Source organism: Hypanus sabinus, chromosome 20 (assembly GCF_030144855.1).
Source record: "Hypanus sabinus isolate sHypSab1 chromosome 20, sHypSab1.hap1, whole genome shotgun sequence".
NCBI classification, from domain to species: Eukaryota; Metazoa; Chordata; class Chondrichthyes; order Myliobatiformes; family Dasyatidae; genus Hypanus; species Hypanus sabinus.
Genome location: NC_082725.1, coordinates 48,124,145 through 48,141,340, shown reverse-complemented (window position 1 = coordinate 48,141,340; position 17,196 = coordinate 48,124,145).

Here is a 17,196-nt window from a genome sequence, read left to right as displayed (position 1 = left end):
CTGCCTGACCTGCTGAGTTCCTTTAGCACTCTGTGAGGGTTGCACAGATCAGTTTACTCAGAAAACAGAGGCCATTCATGAAGAGTAGGAAATAGAAGCTACTCCATCTTCCCCCAGAAACAAAATGCAAGATAAATACTCAGTTTAAAAAATGCTTTGAAAAAGTAGATGCATTTAATTAGTCTTAGTCACTTAGAGCTCCAAGCTTAAATTTGCAGGGTGAAACCAGGTGTAACAGCTCTAATTGTGTACTTATCTCTTTGTGTCTCTCCTCCATAGCTCAACTGGAAGTTTGCAACAATTTTGATTTATACAAATTTAAGTTTGTAAAGCATCCTGTTGCTCACTCTATGTGGTATCAAAATTAATGAGCTAAAACTGGACAGAAAAAATTTCTGGGGAAACACTTGGAAGGGAAAGGCAGAAGTAATAAGGAATAAAATATTTGAGGTCTGTAAAACACCAGTCGTTTGAACAATACACTGGAGGTTCACAAAACGTTGGAGTTGTAAGAGTCCAACTGGGCAAAAGGAAAACACGATACAAGTTAAAACTGGGAATAGGCAACAGAAATATGATTAGGAAAGGCCGGTGGAAGAGAGGCTGATCGCATAGGACATAGAACATGGATCAACACACCACAGGAGCATGTACTTCATTCCAAAATATTGTGCTGAACTAATTAAATTAGTAATCAAATATCCGGCTAAACTAATCCCTTCTGCCTACATAATGTCAATGTCTTTTCATTTCCTGCACATTCACGTGCCTATGTAAGAATCTTTTGAATGCTTCTATTGATAGCAAATGACCAGAGAGGAGATGGACCTAGGTAAAGGCATGATGGTTGAAGAAATATTATTTAGCTGTGTCTGCTTTGGTCTTTTAAGTCTGGCTCACTGGTGGTGCCCAGGTATCCATGTCGGAAGATAATAACAATACTGTACTATTAGAGTTGAAAGCACAATGTTACCCCTCTAATCTATTGTGAAAGATTTAATTTATATATGAAGATCTAGTCTTTCTGTGAATGTAGTGGTGTTAAAAAAGACAAAGGTTCCATTTGAAGATCAGGGAGATATCCTGAAATCCACTTCAACATTCAACGTCCACCCATTTTCATGTCTCTCCTCTCCCACCTTTAATATAGATACCCGAAGGCATGTACCATCAGGCTCAAAAACAGACCTACCCTGCTCTTAGAAGACAATTGAAAGGTTCCATAGCTCAATAAGATAGACTCTTGACCTCACAATCTACTTCATTTTTGTCTTGCACCTTATTGTCTACTTGCACGACACTTTCCCTCTAGCTGTTACACTTTGGTTTGCGTTCAGTAATTGTCTTACCTTGTCCTACGTCAATGCACTGTGTAATGAATATGTATATTTGCAGGACAAGCTTTTAAGACCATAAAGTATAAGAGCAGAATTAGGTCATTTGGCCCATCGATTCTGCTCCACCATTTCATCAACTCCTGCCTTCTTCCCGTATCCCTTCATGTCCTGACCACTCAAGAATCTTTTAGCCTCTGCCTTAAATATACATTAAGTTTTGGCCTCCATAGCTGCCTGTGACAAAGAATTCCAGAGATTCACCACCCTCTGGCTAAAGAAATTCCTCATCATCTCCATTCTAAAAGGATGTCTCTCTATTCTGAGGCTGTGTCCCCTGGTCTTAGACTCTCCCACCATAGAAAACATCCTCTCCACATCCACTCTATCAGGGCCTTTCACCATTTGATAGGTTTCAATGAGGTCACCCCTCATTTTTTTCTGAATTCTAGTTAATACAAGTTTACAGCCATCAGACACTGGGTTTTCCCTGTACTTCAGTACATATTACAATGTCTTTAAATCTAACCTAAACCTTAATCTTTAGTTTAACTTCTGTTTATTGTAAAGTTCTAAATTTTCCATAAAGCTATGCTCAGACCTAATTAAGTCTAATTTTAATTTGCATTTCTAATATTCTGAACGAAAACAAGACTGTAATTAGGCTTTTAATAGTGCTAATATATACCATGTTAATTGGAAGGATAAGATGATTATTTGTTGGCTGTCTTTATTTTAAACAACATCTGTAATGCAGAGTGCACTCAGTGATACCTTGTCTTCTCATCTGAACACTTTCTCACACTCTAGGTTTGATCTTTCTCAAAAAGCTTCCTCTCGGCCTTAATGTTTCAGAGTCCTTAAAATATTTCATGGAATACATGAATAGGCAGTTTGCAGTTGGTGAGTACCAGCTGGTGGTTGGATTTATTTCTTGGATGATATCAACATTATCTACCGCTTGTGTGGTGCAAATGTTCCTGACCATCCATTACTCCAGACCTACATGTTGTCCAAGTGATTCTGCATTTGGAGTGGACTCTTTAGTTATTTGAGTTATGCTGAACAATGTGCATTTATCACGCAGCATCCCTACATCTGACCGTACCAGCAAAGGAAGGTCACTGATGAAACAGCTGTAGATGGTTGGGCCCAGGACACTGCCCAAAAGGGCACTAGTGGAGATAATTGACATCAAACAACAAATTCAATTAATTGTACTAATTCAAAAATAATGAATTAAAAAAAGTTAACGTTTATTATTGGGAATGCATTTTGCATTTGTGAGATCTTATACTTTAAGCATTGGCTGAAACAGTTTGGTTTATCTCTGAATCTGCGACTCCTCAATACACAGCTCCTACTGAAAATGCAAGCTGTATTGTTCCCTGTTGTGCTGTTCACCTGGTTGATTCTTATATTTTGAGAAGCATTTTAAGGGCTATGAAATGATTCCTTTTCTGATCAATGGTAACCCCCAGGAAATTGATAGTAGCAGATTCAGTGATGCTACTACCACTGAATGCCAAGTGTGATCATAGGATTTTCTCATGTGGACATTGTCATTGCCTGGCACTTTTGATATTTGCCAGCTATCCTCCAATTAATTGCTGGTTCATCCTACAAAGTCAGCATCTCTTGAAACAATATAAAAACAAATCGAAGGCTAGGCGAGAATGTGAAGGAGAGAAGATGAGAAGATGCAAATAGAGAAAATAGTAAAAAGGATTAACTGAATTTCACACCTAATTGCTGCATGTTCCATCTTCAATTGTGAAGCTGTCTCAGAAAACTGTCTTCAGTCCTGAAGAAAGGTCACAGCCCAAAACATTGACTTTTTACCCTTTTCCATAGATGCCTGACCTCTGTGTTCCTCCAGCATTTTGTGTGAGCTTTGTATGTTGCTCTTCTCCACCTTAGCAAACAGTTTGATATGGACAATTAATGTTGGCTCTTGTCAACTACAGTTTTGTAAGTTATAAGAACATTTTTGATTTTTTTGTTATAGGAAGACAATTCAGTCCTCTCTATGCCACTCTTAAAACACTTTCACATCCCATTCTTCCATCTTTTTTCTTATAATCTATTTTGTCATATGATTATCAAATCAGATTGCGCATCTGTTGCATGGCCAATTCAAAGCCAATTAACCTACAGTACCTACATGACTTTAGGATGTGGGAAGAAAGCAGAGAACACAAGGAGAGAAGGTGCAAACTCCACCCAGCACTACAGGAAACCAGCACTCACTAATATGCCATCATTCAAACTTTGCTGAATTCATAGAAACACTGGGTTAGAGATCATCTATATTCAAGATCAAGAGAAATGTTTAGATGTTGCCTTAATTATGCAACATAGAATTAGTGCATGAAATGGCACTGAGGTAGAAGATCAGAACACGGCAATTTGAGCAAGGAACATCTTCTATTTCTTATATAATACACTGCATTCTCTGCCCATGTTATTCTGCTTGTATGACAACAGTCCTGGTGGGTGCCAAAGAATGACTTACTACATTTTGGGTGCCATAAAAATACATACTTCAATTGAAGTTAGACACTGAAAGTGCACAGGTTATGTAAGTGTCACACATGAATTGATGGTGGAGTTTTTGGTGGAATTCTTCTCAGAAGATGAGATACCCAAAGTGAAATGTGAAAGAAATGCAGCAAATTCCAATTTGTAACTGAACCACATGGACCTTGTTTCACTAAATCTACCCTGGGGCTGAGGAAGAGATTGAAACAATGCAATTCTGGTATCAGACAGGGCAGAAACAGATCCTTGGGCGCACTGAGCTTATAGCATCCTTCACAAATCCCACTTTACTTTCTCCACATTCCCATCTACTTCTCCCAAATTGTACCACTCACTTACTCATTGGTGGTAATTTATAGTGGCCAATTAACCTATCAACCAGCAATTTTTTGGAATGTATGGGGAAACTGAAGCAGCCAGAGGAAGACCACATTGTCACAGGAAGAACAGACAAACTCTAAACAGATAGCAGTAGAAGTCAGTATTGAAACCAGCTGACTGGAGCTATGACTCAACACTCTACTGTCTACACCACTGTATTTGTGCATAATGCACGTGACTGACAAAGAATATCAGTGGAATTCATTTAGCATGGCTAATAGCAGTGTGGCACAGTAGTGTAGGGTACAGCATAACATTTTATAGTGCCAGCGATTGAGTTTCAATTCCTACTACTGTCCACAAAAAGTTTGGAATTTATAGTTCTCCCTGTGACTGTGATGGTTTCCTCTGAGAGGTCCAGTTATCTCCCACATTTCAAAGACATATGGGTTAGTAAAGCTTGGGCATGCTATGTTGGCACCTGAAGAATTGTAACACCTGTTGGCTGATCTCAGCTCATCCTTGGACACCAACGACACATTTCACTATATGTTTCAATGTATGTGACAAGCAAAGCTAATCTTTAATCGTTCTTTAATAAAGAGTTTGTAGTCTTGTAGATTTAGGATTCAATCACCTGAAAATGTGCTAGAAGTTCATGTTTGATCAGTTCCCTTTCTCATATTACTGGAAATAGTGAGAATTTCAGTCCAGATTCACATAAGATAAATTGGCAACATAACGTTACAGAAACCCATGAGACTAAAACATAATAACCTTCAGAGCGACCCCATTATTTTTTTCAATCTCATGCTCAGTATTCTTCATAAATCAAATAAAACGTGCTTTTAACCATGCAGTCTGGGCCTGTAAAGGAAAGTACAGCTAAACCTTTAGGAAGTCAAATGGGTGATTTGGATAGTTGACCAATAGATTTTCCCAATGCCAATTGGATCCAAACAGAAAAAAGTAAAATGAAAATTAAAAAGAGCGCAAATGCTGAAAATATGAATGAAAATGTTTGGAAGCACCCAGTAGCATCTAGAAGATTAAAATACACATGTTAGAGATTTTCTAAGATTTTAAGGGAATTGTTATTGTCAGGCCTGCACAGGCAGGTACCTCTCAGTCTCCATCCAGCTAACAAGTGTCACTGGCTACTTGTTTACAATTTATCATCTGCAGCCTGATAGAGGTGGACACATCTGACATGGGTGCCAGAGCCAGCCTCCCTCACTGAGGACCAGACAGGAAGTTACACCCTTGTGCCATCTTCTTGTGCAAGTTCAAGTTTACATGTTACCATTATGGAGTAGGAGGTGGGGAGTTACTCACCATCAAATGGGTCTTGGAGGAATGGAGACATTGACCAATGGGAAACTCTGAGCCCTTCCTGATCTGTACTGACCACCAGAACCTCATATCCATTGAACAGACCCACCAACTCAACCCACATCAGGCTCACTGGGCCCTCTTCTTCAAGAAATTCAACTTCATCATCTCCTACCGAACCGGCTCCAAGAACACTTAGGGGGAATGCCCTGTCACCAGAGTCTGACCCAGCTGACGTGGAGATTGTTCATCAACCCATCATTCCATCGTAAATGATCCCAACCCCGATCATCTAGGATCTTAAGAACCAGATCCGCCAGGCCCTACAGAGCAAACCTGCTCAGAAGGACACACCTGACAACCGTATGTATGTGCTGGCAGTTGTGGGCTTGTTCCTCATCCTTCTCCAGCCATCTAGATGGACTCTGGATTTTCTGTGATGCTGTGGCTCACCATAATTGTAGATGAGCTTCAGTTCTTTGCTGTCTGCCCTTAATATGCCCATTCCAGTTCTTCCAACCAGCAGCCCCCTGGGCTCCTGTGGCCCCTACCAGTCACTCAAACCCCATGGTTCCACATTGTCATGAATTTCATCATGGACTTGCCACCTTCCAGTGGAGCAATGGTGATCATGACAGTAGTGGACTAGTTCTCCATGGTGGCCCACTTCATTGCCCTCCCCAAACCTCTGTCAGCCACTGAGATAGTGGACTTGGTTCTCCTCCACAGTTTCCCTCAGGACGTTGTGTCGGACAGAGGGCCGGAATTTGACTCCTGCTTCCTCTCCATGCCTTAGTGAGTTTGGCTATCACCCACAGACCAATGGACAGTCAGAAAGAGCCAGTCAGCAAGTGGAGAAGTTTCTGGAATGCTTTGCTGCATCAAGCCCTTCCATCTGGAAGAAGTATCTGCTCTGGGCTGAACTGTCAAACAATCTACACATCTCCTCTACCATGAGTATGTTACCCTTTAAAGTGCTTCATGCTGGAGGAGCCAATGGCAGAGATCCCATTCACCAGGGCACTGGTTTGCCACTGCTGGAATGCTTGGAAGAGGGCATAAAAGGCTGTTCTAGCTGCCAACCATGCCTACCAGCCAAGCCAGACTTCAGTGCCCAGCCAGACCACTCTGGCCTGGGGACCATGGTTGGCTGTCCACCCGATATCTGCCATTGCACATAGATTCCTGCAAGCTCTTGTCCATTTTGTTGGCCCCTCAAGATCACCCACCACATCAGACTACTCACATTCTATCTCCAGCTGCCACTACCCTTCAGGATTGCATCTAACTTCCATATGTTCTACTCAACCTGTGGTACCTAGGATGGTGGAAGGTGATCGAGTGTACATGATTTGCCATTGGTGGGTCAGTGTCTTTGTGGCTGGGGCGTGTAGTACCTGGTTGACTGGGATGCAAAGGGCCCGGAGGAAAGATTTTAGCTGCTGTCTATTTTGTCTTGGATCCTTTGCTCATTGAGGAATTCACTGGACCCATCTGGATCAGCCTGAGCCATTGGATGCCAGCTATAAGGGGAGGGGGTGGTCCTGTCAGGCCTGCAGAGGCAGGCACTTCTCTGTCTCCACCCAGCTAATAGAACTCACCTGCCCCTATTTTCCAACACTATTTAAACCCAGCTCTCTCATCCACAGCCCTTGCTCACCCTCGAACCAGCCAGCTTTGACTAATTGCTCCCAGCCTTCGGTTGCCTTTTGCCTGTTATAATTACTATGTTTTCTCTTGCTTTGCGGCCCCTCCGTGGCTTGTTATTTCAAAGATTCAAAGTACGTTTATTATTAAAGGATGTATAAGATAGCTAGATGGATACTTTATCGGTCCCAAAGGAAATTACAGTGTCACAGTAGCATTACAAGAGCACAGATATATGAATATACAAATATTAGAAGAGAAGTAAAAAAGATTAAAAAGTGAGTTACCTCAAGCAGTCTAACAGGATGGGGTCATCCATTCCCTGGCTATCGGTTGACTCATTGTAGAGCCTAAAGGCCAAAGGTAAGAATAATCTCATATAGTGCTCTTTGGAGCAGCGCAGTTGTCTTAGTCTATTACTAAACGTGCTCCTCTTTGGCATGTGGTGGGTGAGAAACATTGTCCAGAATTGCTAGGATTTTCTGAAGGGTGCTTTGTTTTACCATGGCCTCCAGAGTGTCCAGTTTGACTCCTATAAAAGACCCAGCCTTTCTAATCAGTTTATTGATCCTGTTGGCATCACCCGTGTTGATGTCATTGCCCCAGCACACCACCAAATAGAAGACAGTACTGGTACCAACAGACTGGTAGAACATGTGAAGGAGAGGGCTGCATACTCCAAAGGACCTCCATCTCCTCAGGTAGAGGCGACCCTGGCTCTTCTTGTACACAGCCTCTGTGTTGGTGCTTCACTCAAGTCTGTCAACCAGCTATTTGTCACCCAGGTACTTGTAAATTTTACAACCTTGAGATTTGTTTGCTTCTTGGTAGTCACAAAGCAAGAAGCCTGAAACAACCCAATTACAGTTCATTATCGAAATTATCATTCACCACTGATCTGTGTTTGGGTCAAGCCTCCTCTACATTTCCTGACAGTTACAAAGATTGTAACTTCGTACAATCTTTGTAAGATTGTTCTTGTTGGTTGGGGAGTCTAGAACATGAAGCAAATTTTAAAGGTAATAATGGAGCCTTTTGTGCTAGGTATTATCACTTTTTCCAACATTTCTTTATTCAAATTTGTATTGCACCGAATTTGTTAGTTTGACCTGTTTTTTAAAAATATTTTCTTGCTGCTGTGCTATTTTATTTCTTCTCCTTCCTCTAGTCATGATGCTTTTACAGGTTGTTCATTTGGATCAAGGAATATTTGTTTCTGTTCGAGTTTGGTATCTCCTGGGCTGACTGATAAATCAACATGAAACCATAACCCCTTTCACAGGTGTGGCCTGAGGTACCTGATGCCACGCCAGGCTAGTGGAGAGTGTGAGGTGGTGTGCTCTTTCTACTGTATACACAGGAGAGTAGATTGTGTGTGAGGTGGCTTGCTTCTTCTGCTGTATAAATAGGATTTCTGTGTGCCCCCAGTAAGTGAACGTGAGGTTTTTTAACACCACCCTTCTTCTGTGTTGATCAGACATGAGTCAAGAATTCCCAGAAGTCAGTGGGCATTGTTTCCTCTGAGAACATTCTTCAGTCTTTTTATCTGTGAACTTGGTAATTTCTTCCCAATGACAGAGCTTGGAGGAAAGTGTTTGTCTTGTATTCTTGTTCTAGATATGCAGATGATGTGGCCCGCCCATTGGAGCCAGCTGAGCATAATCAGGACCTGAGCTTTAGGGACTTCAGCCTGGGATAGGACACGGACAACATGTCACTTATCCTTCATTTGAACTTGGGCCATATTTTGGAGAAAACACTTGTGGAGTATTTTCATTGCATTGAGATGCCTCAGAGTTGGCTGCCCACAGAAATCCACCTCCATTTTTTATATGTAGTGCAACTAATGGACCTGCACAGAGTCAATATCAGTGAAGACTGGCGTCAAGCAAAGCTCCATTACTGTCGCACCATTTTTCAATTTTTCTTGGTGCGATGCTTTCTTCGCATCCAAATTTCTCACAGGAGTGGTGCCAGTTTTCAGAATTCATGGAAAATTTTTCAGTCTTGCCTTGTATAGGAGTGCTATGTATTGATTATCCATTACAGACACACTTTTATTAACCACACATTCCTATTTACAATCTATTTTAATCCAAAAATAATTGTAAAGACATGTATGGTTAGTATTGTTTATTAATTTCCATGTACATTTTATCTGTGTCATTCAGTTTATTATTCTCTCAGTCCATTTATTTTCCTCTTTTGTTTTGTATTCATTTTCTTTTAGGACCTTTATGGTAACATTATTATCAGGTCCAACCACTATCAACCCCCTCACAAGCATTCACTTACCCACATTCCACCATGGTCTGAAAGCTGTACACTTTAAAATGATAAACATGAATGAAAACTTATAAAACACATATTGCATTTATATAATACATTCATTCCTATTTCCAAAAGATTGGTAGAACTTTACAGAAATTATAGTACTTTTTAAGTGTAGTCACCAGTGAAACATAGTGGAATTTGTGTAGAAGAAACAGTTGCAACAGTGATCTGATGACAATTGTGTGATTTATTTGCAATGTTGATTGAAGAATTAATGAAGGATAATTCCACCTGCTCTCTTTCAAAGTAGTTCTCTCGGATAATTTATGTTAACTTGGAAGAATATATGGTCTCTTGCTTTATTGTCGCAGCAATTGACTGAACACCATCCCTTCAATAATGAAGTGAAGCTACCAACACCATTGTGCCATGATTATGGAATGAGACCAGAACCCAGAAGCTTCTGATTTGGAAGTAACAGTGCTACTTATTATGGCATAATCAAGGCTATAAAATGATAAATAAATAATACATTATAAAATATATGTGTAATTTGATGAAATAGATTTCAGGCTTTTCTCAATCAAGAAAACAATATTATTATGGTAATAGTATCATGATAACAACGGGCTGGTGGGGCTCGTCAGCCTTGGAAGTCAGCCCACCTCGGAGAAGGAAAACCTGATTTTAAACCTCCGCAGCTTTGCGGCCATAGCCACCCACGGGAAAGGCTTTGGGAGTAAACCCCGGGGAAGAAATCCGGGCGGTATGACGTTGTTTACAACTTTACTCTGGCAACCTTTGCGATGACGCCGGTGCCAAGCTGTATTGGCACTTGCCCTTTCCTTGGACTACATCAGTGGTGTGGAGAAGGGGAGCCCGTTGTATGGGCAACAGCTGGTTCCTCAAATCTTCCCAGTGAAGCTTGCACCCTGGAGAGGACACAGTCCACCAGGGGCGCAATCCCATAATCCCCTGGGATCAATGGCTGCCTGCTACTGCTATCATGATCACAACTATCATTTAGTAAGGACAAGTTGATTTAAACCACTAATCCTTTTTGTAAAGAAATAGTATCTTTAACAATGTTAGATTTGGTTATTTTTAAAATAATCTGACCAACTTAATTTTAAACTACTGGGAAACTTTGATGCCTGTTTTGATGCTGAAAAAGTTTAGTTAGACCATAAGGGTAGAATTAGGCCATTTGGCCCATTACTAGATCTAGAGAGTTTACCCATATGGATTTCTTGCTGTTTGTGAAATGGGAGTTCAAATTCTAGAAGATCGGTCCACTGGGATCCTGAAGTTTTGGCTGTGTTTATGGAACATTTTGTTGTTGAAGTAATTCTGAATCAGGACTGTAAGTTTGGAAATATGCACACATATACAAACATAAATATACAGGCATACTTAGTGGCCACTTTATTAGGTACAGGAGGTACGTAATAAAGTGGCCACTGAGTGTATGTCCGTGGTTTTCTGCTGCTGTAGCCCAACCACTTCAAGGTTTGACGTGTTGAGCATTCAGAGTTGTTCTTTTGTGCACCGCTGTTGTAACGTGCCATTATTTGAGTTATTGTCACCTTCCTGTCAGCTTGAACCAAACTGGAAATTTTCCTCTGACCTCTCTCATTAACAAGGCATTTTTGCCCACAGAACTGCCGCTCACTGGGTTATTATATTTTTGTTTTTTACACCATTCTCTGTAAATTCTAGAGAATGTTGTGCATGAAACTCGCAGCAGATCAGCAGTTTCTGAGATACTCAAACCATCCCGCCTAGAACCAAGTGTCATTCTATGGTCAGTCAGTTAGATAATATTTCTCCCCCATTCTGTATGTTTGGAATGAACAACAACTGAACTCTTGACCATATCTGCAAGTTTTTATACATTCAGTTGCTGCCACATGACTGGCTGATTAGATATTTGCGTTAACAAGCAGTGTACCTAATAGAGTGGCACTGAGCATTTATAAATTAATGACATAACTTTTCTTGGATCTTATGAAGCATCCTAGCAATCACTTTACAACTTCCAAAAAGTACAAATGGTTCTGAACCGGAATTTTCTTAGTCACATGCTTACAGGATATCCAGTAGCTTAATGGGAACCCTGATGCGTTATGACCCGTTTATTCCCTCAGGTGCCTTCAGAGAACATATTGCATCAGTCACTCTTCAACTGCACTTTGGAATAATACAAACCTATTTTGTTCTGCTACCGTATAGTAGAATGCACTATTGTACACCTTCCTCGACTTCAATTGTCTGGCATGGTATCGTGACTTCAATTTGATCTCAAAGGAAATTCACCCTCTCCTTTGACCAACTTCTTTGAAGGGTGAATGTTGGAGCTCTGGACAATCTCCCCAAATGACGGTATTTACCTGCACCTCCAGAGTTACTGATGCTACTTGTGAATGAGTGCAAATTAAATACCATCACTTAGGCACTGCTGAATATTGGACAATATTGACAGGACTGAAAATCACAACTTTAAAGGCATTTACAGGATATAATCACTGTAGAAAATAATGTGTAATCTCCATAGACTAGTTACATTATTTCTTGGGTTTTGAGATTAATTATTGGATCTTTAGAATGACACTAATTACTTGAAACTAGATTCTTCCAATTAAGCTCAGGGAAATATGAAACTAAAATGTTGATTAGGAGCATCAAATATAATGATAAGCATCTATCCTCAAGCATGGTCTGTTCTAAGCTTATTGCACTGTTTTAAAGTAATAGATTGAATTGATTGTTTTTTACTGTGCAAGTTGCATAATCCAATCTGCAGAGTAAATGGGCCAAATCATAACCTTAGCAGCAAGAAATTATTTTTGCTGGTAATAACTTGAATTTCAACATTTGCCAAACAATGGATAAAGCATCTTATCATTGAAAGATGTAAAACATATAGGTGGTCTATATGGTATCCTCTGTGGAATTTAGATTAGCTTACCGGGTAGCTTAGGTACACACACACCTGTAGCTTCATGTCTTAGCTTAGCCCTTTAGCACTTTGCATACCATTCACCATCAATCACACATTAAAGCTAATCCTACACAAATCCCAATTTAATAACCCTTCAACTTCCCCCGTGCTTTGGAGGTATCTTGCAGTGAACAAATAACCTACCAGTGCACATCTCTGGAAAGAAGGAGGAGCACCAGGAGGAAATCCATGCTGTCGCAGGGGAATGTGCAAACTCCACACAGACAGCACCACAGATCAGGATTGAACCCTGTGAGACAGCAGCTATACTCACTGCGCCACTCTGCTGCTCTGCACTCCAGTGCATACTAGTATTTAGAAACATGGAAACATAGAAAACATATAGCACAACATAGGTCCTTCAGCCCACAAAGCTGTGCCAAACATAACTCTACCTTAGAACTACCTAGGCTTTACCCATAGCCCTCTATTTTTCTAAGCTCTATGTAGCCATCCAGGAGTCTCTAAAAAGACCCTAACATTTCTGCCCCCACCACCACTACTAGCCGCCCATTCCACACACTCATCACTCTCTGCGTAAAAAAACTTACCCCTGACATCTTCTCTGTACTTACTTCCAAGCAACTTAAAACTATGCTCTTTAGTGCTAGCCATTGCAGCCCTGACTATCCACATGATCAATGCCCCTCACTATCTTGTACACCTCTATCTAGTCACCTCTTATCCTCCGACATTGCAAGGAGAAAAGGCTGAGTTAACTCAACCTATTCTCATAAGGTATGCTCCCCAATCCAGGCAACATCCTTGTAAATCTCCTCTGCACCCTTTCTATGGCTTCCACATCCTTCCTGTAGTGAGGTGACCAGAACTGAGCAAGTGGGGTCTGACCTGCATCTTGTATAGCTGCAACATTACCTCTCAGCTCTTAATCCCATGATTGATGAAGGCCAATGCACTGTATGCCTTCCTAACCACAGAGTCAACCTGCGTAGCAGCTTTGAGTGTCCTATGGACTCGGACCCCAAGATCCCTCTTATCCTCCACTCTGCCAAAAGTCTTACTATTAATACTATATTCTGCCATCATATTTGACCTACCAAAATGAACCACTTCACACTTACCTGGGTTGAACTGCATCTGCAACTTCTCAGCCCAGTTTTGCATCCTATCAATGTCCCGCTGTAACCTCTGACAGCCCTCCACTCTATCCACAACACCCCCAACCTTTGTGTCATCTGCAAATTTACTAACTCATCCCTCCACTTCCTCATCCAGGTCACTTATAAAAATCACAAAGAGTCGGGATCCCAGAACAGATCCCTGAGGCACAGCACTGGTCACCAGTTTACTTATTCAAAACCGATCTTGTCCATCTTTGTGAGGTTCTGAAAGCTTCAAAAGAAAATGATGCTAGTCAGAATCAGAGTATGGTTGATATGATGAGGGCCAGTGTTTAGGATGGTTGGATGGACAGAATTGTGAGGAGATGGGCAATCCAGAGGAATGAAGAACTAGGAGAGGTAGGATTAACATTCGTCTATTTGGAGGGTGGGTGTAGTTTTGGAATAGGCAATGTACCACACTAGGCATAACTATTAATCATTACTTGCTTACTCTGGCAGCATGAAATACACTTTACAGATCTTAGATTTATCCAAAATTGCTCCAAACACATTGAAGCATAACGTTATTGCACAAACATTGCAGCCATACTATTAACAGTGAGGTCCTAGCAGCATCAAAGAGATAGTCTACCAGTTTATTTGGTGTTGGCTGTTTGATAGGACTGGGAGTAAGACATTCTGCTTTGTAATGTGTTGCCTTGCTGATATTAATTCCAGATAATCATTTCTTTGTAATCTTTATTTCCTTTTATCCCAAGGGAAGGAGAAGTGTTGGTGACAAAACTGAAAGGACTCCCTGCTGTTTTTCCCAATTGTCCAGAGGATCTCCCATGTAGTAGGATTCTGATGAAGGGATAACATTAATGTCTAATCAATGTTTAATATTTCCAACACTATGACAATCATTGTGAGATATTTTGATAGAACTTTAGCCCCTTCCAGGTTTGGCGTGTTCTGAAAAGATTTACTTTTTCTTGAGTTTCTGGATTCACTGAACTGATTTCTTCTGCTGCATTGCTTTCGATTTTGGACTAGAGTACTAACAAATGGCACTTTTTATGTATCCACTAACAAGTGGAATGGTGTCTTACCTGGGCATTAGAAGAACTCAGAATTTAAATATCCACGTGTTGTTAAATGGACATCCGGAAAAATATTAACGCGAATTCGGCGTTTACTTAGCTGCTTATACTTCAATGCAATGTCATATTTGGATATTTCAACTGGTATTATATATCATACTTAATCTAATCTCCCTATATGGTGTTTATATGGTACCATTGCTCCCTACTAATGTACAAGTTGTTTGCAGCTGGTCTGTGCCCTTCCCGTGTAAAGAATTATTTATCCCTCCGTTCACCTGATTTATATCTGTACTCCGCTATCATTTATGCTCGGTGTTTGGCCCTGTCGGACATCACCGGTGATTGATAGTGCTGCTTGCTGTGTAGTCACGGTTGCCCGAGGGAATTGCGCCAAGGGTATCATTCTGAGTATAAACGAGCGGGGACGATGGGAGCCTCATGGTCGATTACTTTGATCAAGAAACCCTTGTCGCCATTAGTAAAGTAATAAAAAAATAAATTAACTTTATCAATCACGGCTCGTGGGTGACAACGGCAGAGCAGTGTAAATAGCTGATTATTTATGAACTCTGCTTTATTGATAACAGTTCGTCAGAGGGGTGTTTGACCTTTGGCAATTGTATGCAGTGTAATTCCAGTCCACAACTACTGGATGCGAACCTCCTACAATTATAAGGATCACGGATCTTTGAGATGGGAACCAAAATTATAACGTCGACAATTTTACATCTGTTGTTAATGACAAAGAACTTACTTCAGCCTTTTATGTTATTTGATTAGATTATCATCTGTTTAATTAGTTTCTTAATGATTTCAATTAAATATTGGGAACAACATACGCAAATTTCGTTTCTTAACCCTGAACTTGCGTCTCCTCCCTGGCTGGAGTCTGAGGCCGAGCCCAGCCAATTCCAAACTTGGCATGCCATTTAGAATAATGGAGCGACACAGCGCGGAACCAGACTCTTTAGTCCAAATGTCCATGCCGACCAAAACGCCCATAAGATAGTTTTCCCCTATTCCTCTAAAGTTTAGAGTCTAAATCATATCTATCCCTGTTCAGCTGTCATTTAATTGTTGTTATTCTACCTGCTTCAATCACTTCCTCTGGCAGCTTTTCCATGTACCCTTCGTTATCTGCGTAAAAATGTTCCTCCTCTGGGTTGCTCCTAGTTCTTGGCCCAACTTCTCTTGGAAAATGTCCGTGTGTATTCGAACAACACACACGAAATTCTGGAGGAACTCAGCAGGTCGGGCAGCATTTATTGGGGGCAAAAGGTACAGTCGACGTTTCGGGCTGAAACCCTTCGCTCGGATTTCCAGCATCTGCAGATTTTCTCTTGTCCGTGTGTATTCACCCTGCCTGTGTCACTCGTGATTCTTATACACATCCCTCGGTCTCTTAAACTCTACTGAACAAAATCCTAGCCACCCCAATTCTCCCTGCAGGTCAGGCGCTCCAGCTCTGCGTCTGATCCTTATCCGACCATTCGAACCCAGGTTCCCTCCATCACCGGGACTGCCTGTCAGTCTCCTCCCTGCCTTTAACTCGTCCACTTCCGTGTGCTCAGCTGTCCAGCCCTCTCTAGAAGCCCCCGGTTCATGTCCTACCTCACGTTGTCCCATTCGCGCCTTGCCTGCGCGCTTGTTAGCCTAACGTTATCTGTCAATCCAGCCAGAAAAAATTCTGACATTTGCTTTAAACCCCTTTCGTGGAGTTACTCCTCTGACCTCCACAACCCGACTTTCGTTATTCCCGTACTAGCTCTGGAGTCTTCAGTTCCCTTACTCTTTCCTTGCGAGCTGGTCTTTCAATCCTACCTTTATATCAAAACTTTTGGTCAAGTGGTCTAACAGCTCCTCACCGACTCTCCGGTTTGATGATGCCCCCGTGAAGCACGGTGAGGCTTTGTTTCTAGGAGGAAGCTACTTAAGTACAAGTTATTACAATTGTCACTTTTCATTTGATGACACCAAGTTTCCTCCACATTCCAATAGGTGGGTCGCGGAAGAGTGCCAGCACTTGCGGTGTTTCCCTGAGAAAGAATGAGTGGGGCAGGATCAATCAATCTGAAGCCAACTGTCATTGTCCTTATCTCTTGGAGCAATTACGTTAAACAAAGACATTGCTCGACATTGTGGCGATCCCTCCGGTCGCGCTCTCCGAGTTTATTGGTTTCCAGGGGTCCTTGGCCAAATGCTGAATCCTGTAATCCCATGAAAGAGATTTCTGTGTATGGTCCAGGCTTTCTTTTACGGGGTGCAGCAGTTTACATTGGCAATACCCCTCCTGAGAAACCTTTTTTTAAAAAGTGGCGGTGCGCGCGGAACGGGAACTCGGGTCCTGTCTTTCTTTTATGAGGTGATGTCGGGATGGCCTCTGTTGTCCCTCGCGACAGTATTGCTTTCGTTCGACCTCTATCTCATGCTCCTCTGAAGAGCTGACTATAATCTTTACGATCATTCCTCCCAACCTACAGGTTTCTGATCTGAACTTCGTCCCCCTTTTCTGTCTCTACTCCCTCTTTCACTCTCCGAGTGATCTCTCAGTATTCACCCCCTCCCCTTTCCAGGGC